Below are 25,677 nucleotides of genomic sequence, written 5' to 3'. Positions count from 1 at the left end.
TGGTAGAAACTCTGATCCTACCTACCTAACCCTAACCCCTAACCCACATCTGGACTTTTTAGTTAGTCTCAGCACGCTCACATAATATATAAATAATTTATGGAAAGCACCAAATATTAAAACCATTTGTGAAATATAAAATGACAACAATTTTCTCAAAACCTTTGGAATTTCAACATTAACTTTGCATTTGGCAATTCTATTGGTAAGATCGGAGTTTCTATCAGTAGAGACTCCGATCGGAGTTTCTACCAGTAGAAACTCCGATCCTATTAAATGTTTGGTAGGATCAGAGTTTCTACCAGTAGAGACTCCGATCGGAGTTTCCACTGGTAGAATCGCCGATCCTACCAGATCGCAGTCTCTACCCTGACATATATATATATATATGTATTAGGGCTGTAACAGTACACATACTGAACCGAACCGTTTTGGTATGCACCTGTTCCAGAGTCCTGCATGGGTCCACTTTTCCAAACCTGCACCCGCCCGTACCCACAAAGCTGAGTACCGCAACCCAACCCGATACCCGCATTTTTTTTCATGTCCAATCCGTACCCGGCCGTACCCATGTACATTAAAACTGCAACCCGACCCGACCCGACCCATGATTAAACATATTGTCTACACAGTAACTCACTTATAAAAGCTTTATTTTTGGCTAAAACGTATGCCATTAATAAACACAGCAGTACACAGCTGTACTAAATGGTACACAGCTGTACCGAAAAGGCACAGTATGTTGAGATAAAAGAAAAAGAAACTAAAGACATCGGTCGATGCAGAACTTTAAATCCGCGGAAGTTCCACACGGACATATTGAAGGAACGCACATTGACCTGAGATACGAAATAGCAGCTGATGTAAGGTAAAAAAAAAAAATCAACAAACATGATGTCAGCCTGGAAGGAAGAGACTGAAGACCCTCTGCCATCATTACAGTCCCATTTTCCCAAATGGGAACACTTTGGGTTCCCGGTGTAAGACAACCGCCTATGTCCGGTAGTTCTCAAACACTTACACTTACTCTCTCTTTCTCTCTTTCTCACACACACGCTGTATAATAAGAGGAATAGAACCCGGGAGTTGGACGTTGAAAGTATGTAGTTTCACTTTCGTTTCACGCCAGCGTTAGTTATGGACCACATACCCACGTATATTAATGTGCTCCCCGCCCCCTCGCTCCAACAACCCACCCCCCTCCATGTTTTTGACAAAGTGCACGCACACACACACACACACGCACACACACAAATACACAAAGTGGCCTAAACAGTTTGTTAGCTGTCCTAAAATAAACAATTTGGTTAATTTCGTTGTGAATGTTGCTCTTAAATTTGTAAAAAGAGAAGATGAGTTTACCCTCTTGTTAATGTTACACTTAATGTGGATTTTTTTTTTTTTTGCTATTTTAATGCAGAATGTGAACTGACAGAACTGTGATTAAATTTTTTGTTGTTTGTTCAAAATTACCTTTCCAGGAAAAGTGCAATAGTAATGTTTAAAATATATACATTTATTTATTTTATTTTCTATTTGATTTATAGCAGCAGAATTATATTATTCCTGTTTTTCTATATTCTATTGTCTCCAAAAATTGGGGGGAAATGTTCAAAAATTCATAGTAAATGAATTATAGACATTTTGAGGGGTTTTCTCTCTTTCTTTCTTTCGTTCTTTCTTTCTGTACCGAACTGAAAAAAAAAAAAGAACCGTGGCTTTCAAAACCGAAAATGTACCGAACCAAAAATTTTGTGTACCGTTACAGGCCAATAACATATATATATATATATATATATATATATATATATATATATATATATATATATTATATATATATATATATATATATGTATATATATATATATATATATATATATATATATATATATATATATTACAAGCACTTTATTACACATTATATGGACACAAAAGTATCGGAACATGTTTAATTCAGGTGTTTCTTTTCTAACAGGGGTCTGGGCTACAAAACAATAACGACAAATGTCATAATATGGTTTTATATTGTGATAAATGTCACTTATAACATGTTAGGCCTGGTTACTTAATTTCTCTCACCATTGATTAGTTAATGTTTGGTTATAGAATTCTAGTTGCTCAACTGTCCAGGATCTTTTTTGTTGTTTTTTTCATTTCATGATGTGTCAAATGTTTTTAGTTGGTGAAAGGTTTGGACTGCAGTCAGGCCAGTTCAGGACCCAGAATCATCTGCTATGAAGCCATGCTGTCATTATAGATGCAGTTTATGACTGTGTTGCTGACATATGCAAGACCTTCCCCCAAAAAGTTGTCATCTAAACAGGAGCATACATTGCTCCAAAATGTGTATATACTTTTCATTACTTGTACTTTTTACCTTTCCAAATGTGGAAACTGCCTGTTCCATAGGCTGTCGTGCACCCCTCATACCCCAGAGATGTAGGCTTTTGAAACGAGTGCTGGTCCCCTTCCTCTTCAGTCCAGAAGAAATGGTGTTCATGGTTTCCAAAAAGAATTTCAAATTTCTCTTCATCTGACCACAGAGTAGTTTGATTCAGTATATTTTAAAAGAGATGTTGTCTAGAGAAGACAGCAGCATTTCTGGATCACATTCTTACATGACCTCTACTTTACATGATAAAGATTTAACTTACATTTGTAGATGGCAAAGTGAAAGTGTGTTCACAGACAATGATCTCTGAAACACTTTCTGAACCCATCCAATGAGTTCCATTATAGAATCGTTTTAATTTTAATGCAGTGCAGCCTGAGGAACTGAGGATCACAGGTATGTAATACCGATTTTGCCTTGACTCTTGTGCGCAGAGATTTCTCCAGATTCTCAGAATTTTTTGATTACATTATATACTGTAGATGCAGATTTCCCAGTTACCTATTTTAATATGTTTTCTTTCTTCTAGTGTAAACATACTATAGGTTTATGAGTTTAGAAAATCTCTGCATTTCAGAATAGAATAGAATATAGAATAGAATGCCTTTATTGTCATTATACATTTCAGTCAAAATGTTGGATGATTTTATCAAATGGTCCACATGAGCATTGAAAAGGAGTATAAGTATGAATCATATTGAAAATATGTTAGGCCTGGGGTAAGTAAGTTATCAGACTTTGTTTTTTGTTGGTTTTTTGTTTTGTTTGTTTTGGAAATAATGATGGAAGAAGTTAGATATCTCACATGATGTCCTTGGCATGACAGTAGTCTTTGTTTCCAGGAGGTAAAGATAAAAATAATAATTACAGGTAAGAAAAAATTAACTGTGGGCGAGTAGATTTCCAACCCTCTTATTCAGCTAAGCAAGTATAAAAAAACCCAAAAAACTTTAACAGTGAACCCTGAATATATGTGTTTCTACAATGATGTGACTTTGCAATTACATATAAACTGAAAGCCTCTTGTCACTTCTAAACATATGTGCAGAGTCTTCATAAAAAAAGTGCCACTGTTTGTTTTGCTCATACTATGAAATATGAAAAGGAAGGATTCACTACAATAAGCAGATCCTTTTAAATCCCTTAGCTGATTCCAGCAACGAGCCAAGTGATAAAACATTGCATCCTCTTCCCATGCGTGAGTGTCACCCTGCATTACACCTCGGTGGTTGCACAGCAAACCAAACAAGCTCATGTCATGCCTTGCAGCCCACAAACCAGTCTGCCCAGCAACATCTTATCAAAGGCATGACAGATAACCGGGACATCAGGGAGAGCTGGTGAGTGTGTGGGCGGGTGGGTGGTCTTCAAGGAATGGTTGTTAGCGAAAGAGCATTGATGAATGTGAGGCTTTATGGATCTTGAACTGACAGACTACATAAAGCTGCCAGAATAATGTAGAATCTTTAACTACCACTAAGTGGCCGCTTTCACAAGTTTACACAGTACATCGTTGTCAGGATGCTTCCACAATGTGACTCTCATAAAATAAGTGCAGTTGCTTTAAGTATTTTGCCACTTCTCACAGTTGCATAGCTGAGTAAATATGTAAGGCCTTACTATTAAATTTGGTTGTTTTGAGTCCCAATAATGCCTAAATCAGATGATTTTAGATGGAACTGGCTTGCAGTTTAAACTAGGCATTTATCTGGACACACATTTTACAAACACAGACAGCAGACAAAGCTGATGCAGTAATACAATGAAATCCCCTCCAAATACTACAGTAAACTCAGTAGTTAAACCAGTAGCTGCGTATTCTGAATCTGAAAATACATGCCCTCTTTTTGCAGCTCTTTCCTAAATCCTAAGATTAAATACAGATGTAGATGACCTGATGTTGATTCCTGCTGTTATGGAAATGTGAAGAAGTGAAGCCACATGTCCAAGCATCAGTGATGAGACCAGGAGTAAAGCAGTAGAATTACATACAGATTGCATCTAACAAAATCTGCACAGTTGCTAATTACATCTGTCAGTCATGTTTGTAACCTCCCTGCCTGAATGAAAAACCTGTGGTTAGTCAGAAGAAGAAGATTTTCAACAGCCTGAAAACACAGAGACAGAGTAGATGTATAATTTGCGTCTTCTGTTAGAAAATATGAATTTTAAAATGCGAGAAAGGTGATGCTAGAAAACTATCAAACACTGCAGCTTTAAAATTGTGTTGGAGTCTGTTTATGCTAGTGGTCTCCATTTCTAAGCTGACAGTAGAAGAGAAGGATTTGAGAGTAAGCATTTGGATTTTTGTCTGGCCCAAATTAGTGTGCAGGTTCTTGCCAAGTGTATTTTTTCTAAATATATTGCATATTCAATGGAAGCTCAGTGCTCCTACTGTCTGCTATGTGCTAATGCTAATGTTTGGTACTGGGAGTGTGTCAGGATGGGTAAAATGCAGAGACTGAAATTCCCTATGGGGGATAACAAAGATGGTTAACCTTTAGCCCTTAAATTTTGGCCTTTATTGTACTTTTGAATGGAGAAATAAATGTTCAAAAATCATTGTAATTATGATCCATCTCTATGTAATGGTGCTGCAACTTCTAAACCCTAGTGACGGTTGCTGGAAACCACTATTTTTGCACTGTTTTATTTTGTATCTTGATGGAGACGCTGAGATTTCCCATAGAAAGCATGGGACTGGTCATTTAATATGTAGCTGGTAGTCCCCTGTGCTGAGCTAAGTTGTAGCTCATCCATCTGCCTGCTGGACTTTTTAACAATTGGATTCATGGAGCTTCTGTTGATTTTTCAGGACAGGCTTCCGCACACCATGATGCCAAACAAAAGATAAAATCAGCTCAATAAAATAAGTGGTAAAGGAGCATCATTGTCTTTTTTTAAATTACAAAATTTGACCTTTTTTTCTGAAAATGCCCCATTTTGCACATATGTCAAGTCAGTTGGCCATCAACATTTTACCCCTAGATATTTGTGAGACTCAAGGTTATTATCGTTAATGAAAACTAATGAAATGACGAAAACTAGAATTGAAAAAACATTTTCATTAACTGAAGTAAATATTATATTATATTAAATAATATAATAATAATAGAATTAAAAGAAAAAAATGATAACTAACTGAAACTGTATTGTGTGCTTACAAAATTAACTAAAAGATATAAAAAATTATGGATAAAATTCCCTTAGTTTTTGTCTTTGTAAATGTTGGATTGATACAAAATCAATTTATTTTGCTCTAGCAATTTTAGCTAGCGGCACCATACGGAACTTCGCGGTCTGTCACTTCTTGTCACTTGTCGTTTAGAGTCGTCTTCTGGTCCCCACTCTACTTGGAAAGATGGAGACTAAAGTTGGGAGAAAGCAGAGTCCTGTATGGGATTTATTTGAATACGACAGCAAAGAAGATAAAATATACGACAAAACTAAAATTAATGCTAAAACTAAACTAAAACTAAGCATTTAGAAAAAAAAAAGAAAACTAATAAAAACTAGCAAACCTGCTCTAAAAACTAATTAAAACTAACTGAATTAGAGGGGAAAAAAAATCAAAACTAAATAAAACTAAACTATAATGAAAAATCCAAAAGTATTAGAACCGTGGTTAGACTGCACACATTCTATCATCTGACGTTTTAAGGGATGTGATATCAGGGTGTACATATATCTAGAGTTTTGGGAATGCAACAAAAATGGATTAAACACTATGCCAAAAAAAAAAAAAAAAAAATCAGTGTTTACTTTGTGTTTTTATGTACAAGAGTAATGGGGCTCCCAGGTGGAGGAATGTAAATCTGGCCATAGGTTTGAATGTCAGCACACAAATGAAGCTTATGGAGGGTCAGGGGTTGGGGTAGGGGTGGGGGTGTCATATGGGGGCAAGCAGTTGGTTCAGCCATGATAAGGAAACCAATACAGTAACAGGGAGACAGGGAGTATAAGAGAGATAAAGACCTATGATGACTTATTCCATAAAAGACAGACTGGGAAAGAAGAAGAACCCAGGAACACACACACACACACACACACACACACACACACACACACATAAAGATTGATTTGGACGAGTGGTTGAAAGAGAAAGAGCAGTGGGTGAAAGGGAGCGAAGGTGGGGTGTGTGTGTGGGTGATGGACGCTCATGGTGGATGTCCACATTATTGTTCTGGCAGAGCAATCTTCTCCAATCTTGGCAGTGGGTAATGGAGGCACGAGAGATACCAGGTGCTGTTCCCTTCTCCATTCAGAAAGGCAGGACCACATGCCAGACTGAATTGGATGAACCTTTTATTGTTTGGGCTGCACACGGCTGGGTTACCGCCGTAGGGCCCCAGTGTTTTCTAAATCCCCCAAGGACAAACAAGAGAACAAAGCAGGTGTAGGTGGTATAGGAAAATAAATAGTAGGGGAGACATATAGCAAAGAAATGAAGACCTAAAATTAGAGAAAAGATAGTCTTTTAGCCTATGTTTGTTAGTTTCTTCACTGTTTTTAAAGTTATATTTCATTTTTATACAACTGAAGAATCCATCACTATATAGGCTAATTTACCTGTGATGTAGATTTCAACATTTATATTTTCAGGGTACACCGGGAAAATGCTCAGTTTCAAAAATGTTTTGTACATACAAAAAAAAAAAGGAAATCACCCACACATTATTTCATTGGACCACCTTAGCTTTAATTATGGGATACATTATGCAGTGTCACAGTAAATATAATAGATGGAAACATTTCTTTCCATCCAGATTAGTATTAATTTTTCACTAAGGTCTTGTATTGATGATGGAGAGTCGGACAACAGTGTGAAGTCTCCTCTGTAATGTCCCAAAGGTTTTCAGTGTGATTCAGGTCTGGACTCTGTGGTGTCCAATCCATGTGTGAAAATTATGCCTCATGCTTCATGAAACAGTCTTTTACACAATGATCCTGATGAGTCCTGGTATTTTTCATCTTGGATTATGTCTGTGTCATCAGGGGGAAAAAATCCACTAATGTTCATTCTGGTCAGTTAGTGTATTCAGGTTCAGATGAACTCATTTAATGGACACATAACGTTAATGAATTTAGATCTGACCAACTGAACCAACCCCAGACCCTAACACTGCCCCCACAGGCTTGGACTGAGGGCACTAGGCATGATGGGTAATTATTTCATTCACTTCTCTTCTCCCTAAAAAGCATCCATCACAAAGGAAATGGGTCAATCTGAACTCATCAGACCACATGACCTTTTTGCATTGAAACAGTCCAGTCTTTATGGTCTCTATCAAACTGATGGTTGTTTAAGAAATCAGAAACTACTCACTGCATCAGTTAGAGTTAAATAACTTGAAGTTGAATCATTAATCACTGCAGAAGTGGAAGGATGGAAGAACTATTTGCTTGGATAAATCCAGGTGATCAAGGTTTTTTTTTTTTCAGCAATATAAGGCAGTATAGAAATGTTGCAGCAGATGTTCATCGAGCATCAAGCAATTGCAGAGGTGGGTAGTAATACTTAACATTTACTCCGTTACATTTACTTATTTTTTTTTTTACATAAATTGTACTTTTAAGAGTACTTTTAATGCAATATACTCTCTACTTTCACTCGAGTATATTTATAAAGAAGAAATGCTACTTCTACTTCGTTACAATAGCGTACATTCCACTCATTACTTTTATTTCTGGTCATTTGTTAATGCACAAACTATTTGTTTTGTTTCGTTAGAAAGACTTCTGCCAAAAACTCACATGACCGTGCTTCACCAATCAAACGTAGCTAGTGGTTACGTTTGACGTAGCCACTAGCTAAATTTGACACCACACCACCAGTCAGATGTAGTATATTATTGGAGTGTAGGACATATACAGAGCAACGTGGGAAATTATTTACAGCACTGAAGAAACTGAAACATGCTGATTTTTCTTTGCAGGGGCTTCTTGGGAGTTAAGTTGGAAACACATATAGGTATATTATAGATTTCTTAAGGGATACTGATATTATAGGAAGGATTTAGGTTTGTTTTTTTTTTTTCCTGCCAAGTCTCTGTCCACACTTCAGTCCAGATGGTGGCGGTAATGCTCCAATAAGATGGCTTGCCAACCGCCATAAAACCATAAGAACAAGAACAATCAGCTGTAGCCAGGCAGTCACATGACAGCTTGGTTCCGGTTTCACACAGGAGCAGAGTGAGCACTCTGGAGTACAAACACACGAGTGGACGTCAGCAATGTATGAAACAACAGCTTGTGATTCGGATTTAGATGAGACAGAAGATGTGGAACTCCCCTCAGAGCTGGCTCGTGGCATAGGCCACATAGGCGGTTGCCTCAGGCACCAACCGCTGGAGGGGGCGCCACTGATAGGCTAAATAAATAAATAAAATAATAGTAATAATAATTATAGTAAATAAAGAAATACTAGTACTGATACCGTGATAATTTCTCATTAACTGTCTGAAAAACAAAGAAATGAAAAAACAAAACAACAACCATCCCCCCCTGTAATTTCTCAGGTGAACTCTCCCTGACCTGGTGCTCACTGCGCGTGTGAGTGAGTGACAGAGACAGAGCAGAGGTGAATGACAGTGTCAGCAGGTGTTGACCTAAGCATCCAGGTAAAGGTTGCAGAATTTATCACTATGAAAAGGCCTTCCAAGCCCGTAGCTGCACGGTTTCGAAGCAGAGAAAAGAGGTGACAGGAAAGTAATCCAATTATAGAGGTATGTAACCTTTTATAATGTTAAAGAAACATTTTATGTTACTAGCAGAAGCTAGCTGAATGGAAATGAAGCAAAGTTGACTAATAATGGTACTGTAGATCAGTGGTCCCCAGTCCTCGGTCCCTGGACCTGTACCGGTCTGTGGATCATTTGGTACCGGGCCGCAAAGAAAAAAAAATTGTGGTTAAAATTAAAGCAATTTTTTCTGTTAGTCTTGCGGAGATTTTATTTTGAAAAGCGACCGTTTCCACCCTCGCCTCACAACTGCTCTTGTGCCATTTCATGAATCAGTAGTAACACCAGCTAAAGAAATGAACCAAAAACAAAAGTCACTAGAGAACTTTTTCGGGAAGAAATGAGGAAACGATGAGGGTGCAGAAAGGTCACAGACTGCAGAAGGCTGCATTTATAAGCAGATATCACGATTCCTGCCTAAGTTACAGGTTCATCGCAACAGGTGACACACAAGCGCCACTCCAACGATGCATAATTTGCCGTGACCAACTAGTTAATGACCATGAAACCATCAAAACTGCTTGGGCACATCAATCCATGTTTGAGACAACTTCAAACCTCTTTGCATTCTGGATTAAAGTCAAAGCAGAATATACAGATACCGCCACAAAAGCCCTGAAAGTCCGTCTTCCGTTTCCAACCTCATATCTTTGTGTGGTCTGTTTTCTGCGATGTCAGTTACCAAGTAGTAGACTGGATATATGGAACACAATCAGTGTTTGTCTCCCATCACCCCCAGATGATGGGACCGTCTAGTTGCAGGGAAACAAGTCCAGGGTTCCGACTGGTTCTGCATTAGGGTGAGTTGATATTATACTGTAGAATTATTGTAATTGCCTGATGTACAGTGTAAGTGTTTCAGATCACATGCTCTGAACTGACAGAGGTTTTTGTTATTGGAACCCCCGCACCTCTACCTGGTGCACAGAAAATTTTCAAGCATGAAACCAGTCTGTAGTACAAAAAAGGTTGGGGACCACTGGTGTAGATGATTAAGCTGTAAGATAGCTGCTATGGCGTCTGGTTTAGTGCTGCTGCACTGGTTTATATATGTTTCTGTGTGGTTTACTGCTAGTTGGCTGGTTTATATATGTTTCTGTGTGGTTTACTGCTGGTTGGCTGGTTTATATACGTTTCTGTGTGGTTTACTGCTGGTTGGCTGGTTTATATATGTTTCTGTGTGGTTTACTGCTGGTTGGCTGGTTTACACATGTTTCTATCTGATTTACTGCTGGTTGGCTGGTTTATATATGTTTCTATCTGGTTTAGAAGAACTGGCCCTGACACCCTTGGCCACACATTCAAACTATGTTTGCCTTACGGTCTATGAAAAAGAGCAGCTGTGTCATGTGCTGTCATCTGTATCTGCCCAAACAAGTCAACATTTCAGCATGTAAGAACTCAACTTCAAATTTGAGAAACCACATCATGTTAAGTTGTAATAAGATTAGTTTTAGCTGTGTACAGCCTAGCGCTGTTTGTAATACAGTTTGTTTAATTAGAGTTAAAGTTATCCGACAGAAGGGGAAGATATGCTCAAAGATATCTAGGCTAACTCATAAAAGTAAACAGAAAACCATGCACAGTATCTGTCTCCATAAGAACAGACTAGATATTAATGTGATAGAACCAACAAAGATTATTACGAGGTATATTTGGAAGTAGCAGTAATGTTCCCATATATATTTTATTTTAACATTTCATTTATTAATTGTTAAATTTAAAATAACAATAAATATGATGTTACTCAGGAAGTACTCAGTACTTGAGTAATTTTTTAATTAGGTACCTTTTACTTTTACTTGAGTAATTATTTGGAAGACTACTTTTTACTTGTACTTGAGTAATATTTTTCTAAAGTAACAGTACTTTTACTTGAGTATAATTTTTGGCTACTGTACCCACCTTTGAGTAATTGTTATTTATCAAAAATTCTTAATAAAGACTCTCAAATGGTCTTGAAAACTTCTCCCTAGAAAATTCAAATTTTGAGAGAGATAATAGTGTGTGTACAAGAAAAGTGTATGTGCTGCCCTTTACCATTTGTCGTATTGTAGTTTTATTCTTACCATTGTTGGTATATAATTATTACAATGTAAGTTGATGGTTACCCGTTACCCTGGTGGTGTTACCCATGGTAACCCACGGTAACACCACCAGGAATGTATTTTGTTTCTATTTTTCACACACATTTAGGTTTTATAATGTAAATACTGTCAATTGACTTTTTTCTAATTTGGTAAAGGCCTATTTTGTTCATTGTTCTGGCTTGAAGTCTAAGGACAGGAGTGAGTAACGTTATTATATTAAGTTATTTGATGATGAGAATGGGGGTAAGATTAAATAAGTTTTTCTTCTTCCCAGTCCTTGTCGGTGTAAATGAATGATTTTGGAATTTGTGAACTTGCATGTATTCTGTAAACAAATAAATGAAAAATGCTAAAATGAGAGAAAAGTTTTGGGTCAGGGCTGATGTTAACTCATCCACAAAGTAAAGACCATTTTAAACATGTTTCCTGAGCTTTTTAGATCAGTCAATCTTTCTTTGTTCTTTCTCCTACATTTAGACTTTACTTATAGTCTTGTTGAAATGATATTTCAGTGTTACAAAATCTCGGTAGCCGTGTTTCAATAGTATATTTTTTTGCACATTTGGAAGTAGCACTTTAGAAAAGGTTGATGCAAACAGAAGTTTTGTCTTACAAATGTCCTTGATTTCAGAAAATGACTTTTACGCTAGTTTCAGGTGGTTATTGCATGGTTCAAAAATAAATTAAATCACTTAACAGGGGATGGAAACATCTTTTCCAAGTGAGATTGATTATCTGGTTGCATCTTCCTACAAATAGCCTAAAAAGCTGGTTGGATCCATCAGCAGGTACTAAGTATGTTTGGGCTGATGAGGAGAACAAATCATTCTTTATTTTCATCCATTTAAGAAACCTCCAATACCACTTCCAATGGAAAATACTTTCACAATGCTCTCTGTATGTTAACTCGCACCACCAGATCCTGGCTGGTTTAGTTTTAAAGACTAGTTTACTTAACTGACAGACTGTAGATAAAGCTGTCAGTATAATGTAGAATCTTTACCTACTGCTTTGTAGCCACTTTCAGAAGTTTACACAGTATGTCTTTGTCAGGAAGTTTCCACATAATGAATCACAGAAAATAAGTTACGGTAAGTGTGACTGGTTTATGACTCCTGACTAGTTTAGTTTGAAAGAGTAGTTAATTGGACTCAAAGTAGGTGGGGAAATATACTCCCCCCCTTGTTTTGCAGCATGTTAAAAGTTTACTTAGAATTGGATTATAGACTAAAGATTAGGTGATTTGTCGTAGTCATTTAGTTCAATGGTACCTGATGTTTTTTTTTTGTTAGGTGCATCTAAAATACTTTTGTGCTCCCCCATACATATACACTGTCTACATCCATATGTTAAATAAATAAATAAATAAATAAATACATACATACATACATACATACATACATACATAAATAAATAATCATATCCTTTTAGCTTGCAACTTCCTAAAATTTGTTTCAACTATCCTCTTCAATGATCTACTATATTTATTACTTTGGTGCGTGATACCTTATCATGGAACAAAAAAAAAAGTTACTGTCTGTTTCTGTATTAAAATAGTCTTTGTTGTTTGTTTGTTTATTTAGAATTAGCATTAAAACCAAACAACTACAGGATTATATAAAAGAATGTCCAACATTTGAAAAGGAGTGGGATGTAGTTTAATTTTTAATCTCCCGCCCCCTTACCCCATCCTTCAATCTACCCTAAATTCCTACGTCAGATCCCATAAGTAACTCAAAAATCCTACACACATCAGACTAAATTCTGACTATGCACAAAACACAAAACTGCTATACATATCAACGCATTGTTAACGTCAGACTGTTTAGTCATCTGCACAGCTCAGTGTTTGTTTCTGATACTGTCGCTCAGCTCCTCTCTTTTGACGTCAGAAAACTAATAATTGTATTTGGCAATCCTGATAAAACTTGTTCTCAGTGCTGCAGTGGGTAAACAGAGCTTTTACCAGTTTCCCCAATGAGGGATGAGGTCTGTTTTGCAGAAAACTTCTAAGTATGGCACATGGGGACTGCAGATCATCAGATTAATAACCTCCTCTTTTATTAAGAAAACAGTTTTATTGTGTTCGGTCATCTAAGCATGACAAAACAATCCAACACACTGACTGCCTCAGAGCTGATTATTGTCCATTATGTTTGTTTGGAGGACTTTGGTCAGACCCAAAAGGATTGGGGCTGATGTAGACACTGAAAGGGAGGATTTGGAAGAGACAGAGTGTGTGTGCTTGTGTGCATGCATACAGAAACTGTTGCTGTGAAAGTGTAAAGCACACACTTTGGCTCTGTAGAACAAGACCCAGAACAGGGAGCATGTTGCCTTGTTGCCTGGTGACTCCGTTGCTAGTCGCATTGGCGATACAATAGTATAATGAAATCTCTTGCTGTTCCAACTCTCCAGGCTAAAGCACAAGCAGAGCAGAGGAAGACATATATTGAGTTGACTGCAGCTTGTGGATTATGGGTCATTTAAAAACGCCTTTTATTTATGAAGTAGTAATAGTTTTTTGACACTATAAGGGTAGAAAGAGGGAATTACTCCCACTGGTACCTCTGCTATTTTCATTTCATTTTAAAAGCTGTGACTTACACCTTGTCATCATTTTTGATTGATCATTTCACAACCTAAGTACATTTGCAGATACAGGGGTTTTAAAAAGCTTTTTTTCTGTAGAAGTCCTGAACTCTCTGCTGTTCCCCATAGGAACTGAATTAGGACAAAATATGAGTGATGGTCAATGGGGAGAGATAAATAGGTTTTTGATCCTGTTTTAGTTATGTCACTATTTACAAATAAGATGTTTCTCTCTAAAATGTAATTTTAAAAGTCAAAAAAGTCAGTTTGTGGCACAGATAGTAAAGGAACATTTAGGTTTGCAACGTGATATAATGACTTGCGTAAATATACATGCCACTTTGAATTGGTGTGCTACCTGTATACATTTGAAGCTTTCCGCATGTATGTTCACACCATGTCAAATACCACGCACTGAGGGTCAGGGTTACGGTTAGGGTTATATGAACCAGAGATCTTGGCGTAAATTAACACACGATCAAATGGCGTTGAATAACATGCAAAGGACAAAATGCATATGTAAAGCACGCCAAAGGCAATAAGAACTGGCATGTCATACAACTTGATTTCATGAGATCAGTCTCTAGTTTTGTGTGAAATGGCTCAGTGGACTGTATCTGATGTTGCTTTTGGAGTTACCAACACCAAAGATCAGTAACCTCAGCATGTTCTTTGTGGTGATGAAAATGTTGTAAAAGCAGGGGAAATCACTACAGGTTTGGTCATGTTGAAATTACAGATACATGTTCAGTGACTCATGAAAACATGAAGAAAGACATGTGTGATAATGTTACCTTTATGGTATTTTTGAGTGAGTAGTCTGATTGTACAAGTAAATAAATTCACTGTTTGTGGTAAAACTCTTTAAGTTTTTTAAACTAATAAACATCATGTGGAAATGGTGGCATAATTCAATGGGATCAAAAAGTTACTTGATTTTCACCATTGACTGCAATATCACCATTTCTGTAACAATAATGGATTAGATTAAATAGTGCTTTTTTGGTCACTCAAAGTGCTTTACATTATTGACCCATTATTCATTCACTCTCACATTCTCCCTCTGGTGGTGGTACACTACATTTGTAGCCACAGCTGCCCTGGGGCAGACTGACAGAAGCGTGGGTGCTAATTTGCGCCAACGACCCCTCCGACCACCACCAAACATTCACACGCATTCATACACCAGTGTGAGTGGCACTGGAGGCAAGGAGGGTGAAATGTCTTGCCCAAGGACGCAACGAACTGACTAGGACAGAGACTAGGATTCAAACCGCCAACCCTTCGGTTATTGGACAACCCACTCTGCCATCTGAGCCATGGCCACCCCCTGGCCGCCCACAATGTCCCACGGGGCACAACCAGAATGGGCAGGACCTCACTTCTCTATTTGTTTGAGTACTGAAGCAAGGATCACAAAAACATAAGTCTTTCCAGGCATTGCCTAAGCCAAATTAATGTCAAATCAATGTGGAGCATCAAAAGTGACTGGATTCTTCCAGTTGTTCTCTAATGGACTTCATTGGCAAATGTTTTTTAAGCTTATCTTGTGTTACTCATTTATTATCTAAACTAGACTTTCCAAAACTCTGCACACAGCAGCAGAGGTGATTAAGCAGTTACAGAAAATGTACAAATAAATGAATCCACAAATTTTTCATCAAATCAGATTTTTTTTTTCTGTGGAGGATCTCATAATCTCATAAAGACATGACCCCATGCCACAACCACACCACCTAAGGTCCATGTGACACCTTAGGACAACCCTGTTATCCAACTACAGCCAGTGACATTAACAATAACAGTCAGTGCTTTGACTAATTCCCATCAACCACACTGCAAACAAAGAAAAGTTGGGTGAACTCATAATTTCAAGGCAAAAAACTTCGATGAAATTTTTAAATTGGGCAATTAAACTAAATATTCCAAGTTTTGCTTTTGAGTTTGCTGAACTCTGAATTCTGATTTTTGTCAACTCAACTGTAAGTTGTAGTAACTTATAATTTTACATTGTAACAACTGTTAATCCTTACTTCTGCTCAGAGCTGGCCTGTCCTGTAAGCGAACTAAGCGGTTGCTTAGGGCCCCGCAGCCTACAGGGGGCCCCATGGTTACTAGGGTGCCACATTCATTAATACCATTGTGACCAGGAAGTTGCTTGTAATGTCTACACTTACAAATAATGCTTTTATTTTGACCAGTCGCGGCCCAATGAACCGGTCCACGAGACCCAGAAAGTGGATTGTAAGTTGAAGGCACTGTTCTGCCTTCAACTTACAATCATGGTGTCACTTCAGAAAAACAAACATGAATGTAAAATGCCAGATAAACTATTACCGTGCCCACACACTCACCTAAACTCTCATAAACACAGTAATGCCATGAACCCCCGCACATAACACAGAACATAGAACAGAATGTCAAACACCCACAGAGCAATGCGGCAACATCCCTGCAGCCCGCCACATTAAGTGTCATTTCGGTTGATTTGTTGATGACCTGGCAACCTCAGACTATGTATCGGGGCAATTGCAAGCCTCAGAATAAAATTCCCATATCATTTTAACTTAATTTAATTAAAGGTTGGTTAAAACTTACGTGTGTGGACTCAAGCTCGAGGCAGCACAGCCCCAGTGAGATTTCATGTGAAAAGTGCCAACTCAGAAAGTTGGCTTTCCTGCATTTCACAACAAAGAAATAAGAGTTAGGCAGAACTGTTGTCCCTTTTATTGAACCCCAACTTAAAAATATTAAGATTAACAACTCACCAAAATGTTTTGGAGCACACAACTGGCTTGCTTTGTTGTGCTAACTCACATTATTGCCTTAAATGTCAATAATTTATATTTTCAAGTTTTACTAACTTAAATTACTGTTTTAGGCCAAAAAATACAAGTTGGACACAGACAAGCCTTTAAGTCAACAGCGTGACTAAGAAAGGTCCACCATCTAACGGTTTGTAGCCTGAGGTCATAATGTTGGTGATCCGCCAAACTATATGAGATGCATTGCCCTGTTGATGCACTGGAATACACCTATGACTTGTGTACACATACATAGTTAGTCAGGGCCTGTTTCCAAGGTGACCAAAACAATCACAGCTCCTATAGTCACATATTGGCATGCAATAATGACCAATATCATCAAAAGAATGACATTCTGAAAAGTTGAAGGTCATCGAATGAAAATGTGGCCAAGCATACTTTCTTTCTTTGCTGATATTGTGGACACACTACAAGCTGCCAACTTAAATAAGTCTTTGTAGTATTTCTTTGCAAAACCATCACAAATAATGAAGCGGTCAAAACAGCGAATGATATGATATGTATTGCTGCCTTTTCATCTTCGCAATTCAAAGTTACCAAGGTGGAAATTATAATTTAATTCACTGAGCCACTAAAGCTACAGGCAAGTTCTAAGGTGGGAGGTTTTCTTTGGTGTTACTCTATAAATCACTGCTTGCATGATATACACTTTAGTGATGATTAGATCGTCAAGCACTTGTATTGATTTACATTAATTTCTTTTTACTAAATGAAAACATTCTGTCTCCTTGCTTGGAGGAAAAATTGGTAAAGAGTCATTCCTGTGCGATCTGGATGAAATACGCCTACAGTATGGTCATCAGGGCTCTGCAGTGCCACAGAGATGGCTCTCAGCAGATGATAAGCCTCTGACGGCCTCCCCCTCTGTGCTCTCACCTGTCATTAGCGAAGACAACTCCTCCCACAGACAGGTCACCTCAAGGAAGGTATGAGGAGAATCTATTACAGCCACTGTCATCTTCCTTTTCAGGGACAATCCTAGAGACTGACCCCTTTTCCCCTCCTCTTCCCAGGCTGACTGGCAATGAAACAGCTTTTTTCTCCTAACCTTTTGCCTCAAAATCTCTTCTGTTCCATTTTATTTTTCTGTCTTACCCATTTCCTTCCTTCACCTCCTACTCCTGTCGCATTTCTTTCACCTTTCTCCAGTTGTGTAAGGCATCTGAAAAAGTTCTGGATCAGCTACTAAACTATCAAACCAGCTTTTACAATGACTGGGATTCAATCTCCACTGTTTCAACACCAGGAAGCATGCTATTTACACCAACTTGCCATCTTGACAATTACTTGGAGCGAGGTAAACAACAGAACAAGAGGAAAGTACATTATTACCCACAGTTTACTTGTGCTGCAGGCTCTACAAGAGACTGAGAAATGGATTGCAGGAGGAACAGACAGATAGCTGGTTGTTTTGGGACACTTGGGGGTGGGTTGGGCATGTAAAATCACACTCCCTGTGCTTCTAATTAGCTGATGTGTTCATTAGCACTGTCAAGAGATTAGACATTGACTCAAACAGAGCACCACGCTGAAACATGGCTTTTAATGCTTCTTTCGCTTGTGATTATACCAGGTGCAAGAAGCTTTTGACATTCCTTTTACCATTGTTGCTAGCTTTCGCCATTTTGTTAAAATATATAGGATAAAAAGTCAAGGCTCAGATATCACAATCAGTGTTTTCTCTTAACTCCACTAACGTCACCTTGGTGGCTTCTTCTTTACTTTTCGTTAAAGCCAGTGCAACATTGATTTCTTCCTACACATCTTTCACAACCTTGAGCAGTCACAGAAAAAAACAGACTTTTACTGTATAAATTCAAAAGGAGGGATGTTTCAAGAGCATCGGCAAGGCAGGGGAAAAAAAGAGATGTGTCCCTCATGTATCCATGGTTACCTTGGCTTTATTGCTGTTTGTCTTGGGCAGAAGATGCAATAAAAGTGCAGGGAGAGAAACGACAGGGCATGGGGTATAATTGCAGAAAAAAATGAGTCACACAGGGCAGAACTGACCCAAAACCTGCTCTGCTCTTCCCTCTTTTGTAATCTGATATACAGCAATCCCATTAGGCAACACCTCTAAATGCGTTTATACATCATATTTTACTTTTCCAATAAAGATTCTGAGTTCCAAGACTTCAGGTATGCTATTTAAAAAAGGCCAACGTGAAAATGAAGTGTCTCTCACAGCAGCTTTGATCAGACTTGGCTCTATTTGAGGTGTAATGAAATGTAGTGGTGGCAACTGATGCATGAGGAGGAGGAGGGGAAAAGGAAGGATAAAAGTGTTTTAGTCTTCAGAAAAGTAAATGCATAATAGCCTCAGAACAATGTCATGTAGGGTTTTATGCAGACTGTATAATAATACACATCAAAAAGTAAAAGAAATTAGTTTAATTCAGTCTTGAAATACAGACCCTAAAATTTGTGGAAACTTTTTTTGTGTATGGGCATAGTAAGGCTCAATATTTATATCAACATTAATTCTGTAGCATGGCACTAAAGAACAAAGAAAAAAAAAGTTTTCCCACTTAAAGAATCTAGTTACCATCAGCTGTGATGTACTGTAAACTAACCTTCTGGCCATATATCCACTCCATTGTGCCTGTGTGTGCATTCATTGGTTCAATGGGTGCACATCTACAGTCATACAGTTATAACCACTGAGAAACAATCAAAAAAAGTATTTCTCTGTTTTTCTAGCATAATGGCTCTAGCTATTGTTGAGTCTTTCATTCATTCACCCTCTTCCTTCCATGAAAACTGGCAATGCAAGTTCCTACCAGTGGATAGAGTTAAGGTATGTAATATGTAACTGACATATTATTATTATTATTTAATTATATACAGATACAAATACAGATACAGATGAAATTTGTTTTTTTCAGAAACTCAATAGAAAGAAAGAAAGAAAGAAAGAAAGAAAGAAAGAAAGAAAGAAAGAAAGAAAGAAAGAAAAGTGAGTAATCATCAATCCTTGTATCATCCATATTTAAGTTTATCTTTGTGTTTTGTGTACACATTTAATAGTAGTGAGGGTTTTGCAGACAGTAACAAGATATCAGTCAAAGCATGATCTGAAATACTGACAGTCTTATGAAATGGTCTAAACCACAAAATGAGCTTCATTAGATGAGGTTTTGACACAGCTGTGAATGTTTATTTTCACCCAGATTTTTGTGGATACTTATCAAGACACTAAAAATAGCATTTCTGCTATTTCAAACCAATTTTCCACAAGCTTAAAGATGCAAAATGCATGCCTGCACCCAATTTCTAGGTGCTTTTTCAGGTGTCCAGCACTTTTAGCCTATTCTCACTCCTACTAGTATGAGATGTATGATTGTAACACCCAGCACATTCTTGATTTTCTTCGTAATGCCTTATCATAATCGCACCTCCACAGTGGGACATGTGTTAAATGAAATAAACACAGGAATGCATTCACACCTCTGTGGTCCTGGCGGGGTAGCTAAAGAGGAAGACGGAGGCACATTATCTCTTGTGTCTGTGGCCGACTCAGATAGATTGCCCTCTGGGGTTTGGGAGAATACCTGACGCGCACATACACGCACACACAGACACACGCAGCTTGGTAGGATTGAACACTCAGGTGTTGTTTGCCATCGATGACACTGTTTAGAAGAGACATTTTGAGAAAATAGAGTTCAGAGGAGGGCTTGTGAGGCTTGCAGAACGGAGAGATCAAAGGGGTCCAGCAAATCCCTCATACTTTCTACTTTCAGCAGTGCTATATAAATTGTAGAGAAACACACAGACTGAGTGCTCCCTACAGCCCTAAGCAGCATGCATCACAAATGGGTTGAACCGATGAGGTTTAATTTGTGATAAATCCCATAATTTGCCAGTTTTGAAATGTCTAATGCCACAGTTTGTGAGGATTTGACTCCAGCTGCTAAAATGTCTCTGCTTGTATGTCATTGACATTTCCAGCATTCTGAAACAACAACTGAATTGTGATAGCCCCACACCAGGAAATATGAATAAAGATCAAATTCACAAAAAAAGCAGTAAGTGAAAAGTCAGCACAGATTGAAAGAGAGGGATGTTCACACAAATGAGCACACCAGGACATAAAAAAGTCACAATAGACTGGTAGCTTATTGTTCTGGTGCTAGTTCATTAGGGAGAGTGTTGCCTTTTGGGAAGGGCACCCATGGGAGCCTCAAGAGAAAGCATGATGATGACACACACAGTGCTCATCATTCAAGCACCCTCCCCTGGGGCTCATAACCTCTTGATGTCACCCTAGAAACTTTTCTACTGACAAGCAATCTAATCTATACTGTGGGCATTCTTCTCACAAAAATGTGACTACTTCATTTAAAAGGGGAAGCACTTCAATTCAGGTTTGTTGTTAAAGTAAGATGAAAATATGTTTAGACAAGAAAAAAAAAAAAAAAAGAAGAATTGCAATGTCATGGGATCATGAAGTCATGAAGCAGGTGTAACTTTGCTGGAATAAAATAAAGTTTTTTTCTCAGTAGAAATTCTGGTGGTATTCCAAAACTATGGACATGCCTTAACTAACATGATGAAACATACACTGTTTAGTCCAGTGGAAACAGACTGGGTTTGGGTTTCCTCTTGGTATGTCCTGTGTTTGTGTAGATGCTCCATAGCAATTGTATTCGGGTGTGGACCAAAACATGAGTGTTTGAAGGAAGTGGTCTGGGTCTGGACACAAACAAACTGTGGTAAGCGGTTCTTTTGTGGTGGGAATGTGATCTGAACCTGGTCTGAAGGCCCGGGGCATTTTAGCTAAACAGTCACCAGAGCTTGGTGCACTTTACAAACAGTGATGTGGATAACACTTCATATAAAGGCCCTTAAGAAGCTAATAAGCTCTGTTGTTAATTGTGAGACAATTAGCTCATTAAAGAAACAGTGTTTTTTTTTTTTTTTCTTTTTAAATGCTTGAAGGAAAGTGTTATGAGTCATATATAATTGTTAACAGTAGCATAACAAACACATTGGTTGAGTTTAACCAACTTACCCTACATTTTTTTGAACATCATTATGTATGTATTAACTGATGACTAAGCATCCACCGTATCAATCCACAGTATGTAGCATTTCCAGATGAATAAAATATCTAAAAACAGCTCTGTAATTTATTCACTGTAATAGTACAATTCACTTGCTGGCCTTTCATCTTTATATTACCTTGTTCAAGCTAATGTTAATGCTTGAAATGAAATTATTTTAAGTGAATATACATCATTAAATGCATTATGAATGAAAATGTGAGTTCTTTTATAGAGTTACCACAGAGTGAAATCCTCTAAGTCCTAGCATTAACTGTATGTATTTAGAACTTTTAAAACTAAAAGTAATTATGATGGTTGTGGATCTTTAATGTGTGATTATTAACATCATGATATGGTTTTCAATGGCTAACATGTGTAGCAGCAGTAGAAAATGCATGATATATGTCATAATGTGTCATAACTAATTCTGGCTATTGCTGACGCATTTCAGCTTTGGCATCCACAATGAATCTGTGATGTCTGTCTGGGTCCATTACATTTACATGCAACATCTCAGGAACTGAAAGAATTTAGCAAATTTGGGGGAAATACTCAGTTTTACATAAGGATGCACTGAGAACATTTTGCAAGTAAAAGGTCAAAGATGATGGTTTTGGTGTCTTTGTTTCCGTCTATTCTCTTGAGTCTAATAACAATAATAATAATAATAATAATAATAATAATAATAATAATAATACATTTTATTTATATAGTGCTTTTAATCCTAGTGCTTTACAACACAGCAACAATAAAAGAATACGAGCATAGTAAAAACAGATTAGATAAAATAAATAAAAACAGTTCTAAATAAATACAGTTACAGTAAAAGCAAAAGAACAAGTTAAGATCAGAGTCACAACATATGACTCAGAACAACACACCTTAGGGCTCATATACAACAGTAAACAAGTGGGTCCTTAGCTGTGCTTTAAATACCTCAACAGAACATTCCTGTCTGATATCGAGGGGCAAACTGTTCCACAGAGTTGCTGCTTGAAAAGAAAAGGCCCGCTCACTGACGGCCTTTTTCCGGACCTTGGGAACACACAACAGATCAGAATCCTGGGAGTGCAGTGAACATGCTGGCACATATGATTTCACCAGGTCTGAAAGATAAGATTGTGCTATGCCATTTATTATTTTGTATGTCAGAAGGAGCACCTTGAAGTCCGTTCTGGCATGGACATGAAGCCAGTGAAGAAAGACAAGCAACAGAGTAATGTGTTCAAATCTCATATTTCATAAAACTTTTGATGGAAATTCTTCAAATTTGACACCCACGTTAATCAACCAATCAATCAAATTTTATTTATATAGCGCCAAATCATAACAAAAGTTATCTCATGACACTTTACATAGTATAGAGCTGGTTGAAACCAGACTCTCAAGACAATTTACAGAAACCCAACAGAATCCTCCAGGAGCAAACACTTGGAGCAACACAGGAGTAAACTCATGCTGAGGAAAAAAACTTCCTTTAAACGGGCGGAAACCTCGAGCAGACCCCGACTCCTGGAGGATGGTCGTCTGTCTTGACCAGTTTGGGTTTAAGAGAGAGGGTAAAGGAAGAGGAAAAAAAGGGGAGAAGGGGGAAGTAGGGGGAGACACATGGATGCACAGCAAACTGAACTTGAACTTTTTAAAAGTAGAACAGCTGGTGCTAGAATAATTACCACTAGCTAGAGCAAATGTCCATAACAGTTAATACTACTACTGCAAGTTCAAGAATTAACAGTGGATACACTACTACTGCAACTGTTAGAACCAATAAAAGAAACCTCTACCATCCATGCAGTGGCAGCTGCTCGTCTTTGAGACAGGGGAAGCTCATTGTCGGCTTACATCAAAAAAAAAAAAAAAAAAAATTGTCAAGTTATTTAAACATAAATTCGGCCCTCCGTTCCTTTTTAAGAAAATGGTCAGTGATGTTATCGTACCAAGTAGGCGTCTTTTCCAGGGACTGGACCAGTGTCCTCTCAGTGTCTAGCAGAGCTAGGCTGCTTAGATTGCCTTGGCCCAGTGTGTTGTGGGTGTAAGACTTCAGCCTTTTAAACAAGAGATGCTCCTTTCACTCCGACCTACCCGACAGTTTGATTGATTTAACTATCTACAAAACGATATTAAACTCGAACAAGAAATGATTAAATTATGGAACTGAAACAAGAAAATGCTGAAATTATGTTAAATTGAAACAAGGAAGTCCAATGAGTGTGTTTTATTTACAGTGCAAGAAATGAAGAAGTAATTTCGTAGTGGTTTCTCTCTCGACTTCACAGCAGAATGTGTGACGGTATTAAACTGAAAGGAGTAGATCTGAAAATAGCTGTCAATCAAACGGGATACAGCCTTTCAACTGATCCTCCAATCGGCACGTGGGATTTCTGGCGTCCAGCCCGGCCGAGCTCCGCCCACAGCTCCATTCACTCCCAGAGATGCCCGGCGTCCGGGGGCGGGACAACATTGTGGCATTTATCCAATTACCGTCCAGTTTTGAGGCAATGAAAAAAACTGTTCCACTCAGTCCCATTGAAGCCCATAGACGCCCGGCGTCTACAGACAAATACACTGAGCAGAGATCGAATGAGAAAACAGCGCAACGGGAATGTATGAGAAGTGAACAACATCGAGTCTGTTGATTTGTGATAAAGCTGATTCTGAACGAACTCGTCTGGGAGATGAATGTGTTCTAACACATTTGTAGTCAATAAAATGTCAACACAACTGTACATATTTAACCATTTAATTTTTGTAATTTTAGGGGAAGCCGGGCTTCCCTTGCAGTCTATGAGAAATCACCACTGCATCTATGTAAATATACAGGGTTATTCAAAAAGAATGAACCAATTTAATTATGCCATATTTTAATAAGGAAAAGCAATAGAAAACTCCAGCCAAGTCACAAGTATTCTACTCACAATCAACTATTATTTCTTGTCTTACAAGTGTTCGATGTGACTACCACCTGCAGCACGGACAACATTAATGCAATAAGACAATTCCTCCCAGACGCATATCAGCATGTCACAATCCACTGAGGTGATGACTGTTGTTATTCGATCTTTAAGGTCAGTGAGGCAACCATTCAAAACTCCTCTTTCAAATGGTCACTGACTCATTTCATGACGATGCTTGACAACTGAAGCAATGTGTCATGAAATGGGTTCATTCTTTTTGAATTACCCTGTATAAAAACCACCATCACAACAATATGGATAAGCGAGTGTTGACGATGAAGGCAGGAGGTTCAGATGGAATAAATGGACTGAAAAGATTTCAATGAAGTAGCTCGTGAAAATAATCTGTATAGGTCTTATGACACATTACAAAGTGCTGGGAGGTAGGATATATCCCACCTGGAGTTAATTACATCCCACCTCAAAGCATTCCAGACGATCCACGTTGAAAATAAACAACAAATATGGAGGACCACAGATCTAAGCTACTATTTGTTTTTGTTTTTGATTTTTGACTAAAGAGGCATTTTGACTCTCAACAGTACAGTATTCTCATGTAAAGAAACGAGATGGAAGAGGTGAAACGACAGAGGAGGTAATTATACATTGTGAAGTTTTTTTATCCATTGCAAACTTGCACTGAAATAACAGCCTTATAGATTTTTGAAACGACAGGCTAGGTTATCTATTTGGCCACCTGTTTATCTTCTTACGCCCTCTATACTCTAAACAATAATGTAAATGTGTATGCTTACGTGCACCTCCATTGTTGTGTTGACGTCACGTTGTTGATTCGTGCATCTGACACTGGGACACTTATCAAAGCCTAACGTCTGTCATCTTTCAGTCTGAAGGAGCATTCAACAAATTGGAGTAGAAAAGTGTCGGGCCAATTATTCAGCAGTGTCTGAGCAGGTGCCATTACACCGACTGCATTGATCGCTTCGGTTCTCTTGCAGATATCAAATCAGACAAACATCAGCATAGCAGGCATACAAATTAGATGATGAAAAGTGTCTGCGCATTGAAATGTGCA

At 38.0% G+C, this 25,677-nt stretch overlaps 1 long non-coding RNA gene across 1 annotated transcript; it reads right to left on the bottom strand.

Annotated features, from left to right (window-relative positions):
• Nucleotides 1-25,129, bottom strand: LOC115411449 (uncharacterized). Its single transcript, XR_003934214.1, has 3 exons — nucleotides 25,005-25,129; nucleotides 12,110-12,115; nucleotides 1-11 (listed from the first exon to the last, which is right to left on the bottom strand). It is a non-coding gene; the product is annotated as an uncharacterized LOC115411449 (long non-coding RNA).
• Nucleotides 25,130-25,677: the final 548 nt, after the last annotated feature.

Source organism: Sphaeramia orbicularis, chromosome 20, assembly GCF_902148855.1.
Source record: "Sphaeramia orbicularis chromosome 20, fSphaOr1.1, whole genome shotgun sequence".
In the NCBI taxonomy this organism is placed as follows: domain Eukaryota; kingdom Metazoa; phylum Chordata; class Actinopteri; order Kurtiformes; family Apogonidae; genus Sphaeramia; species Sphaeramia orbicularis.
Note: the sequence above shows the minus strand (reverse complement) of the source record. Positions and strands in the feature narration are given on the sequence as shown.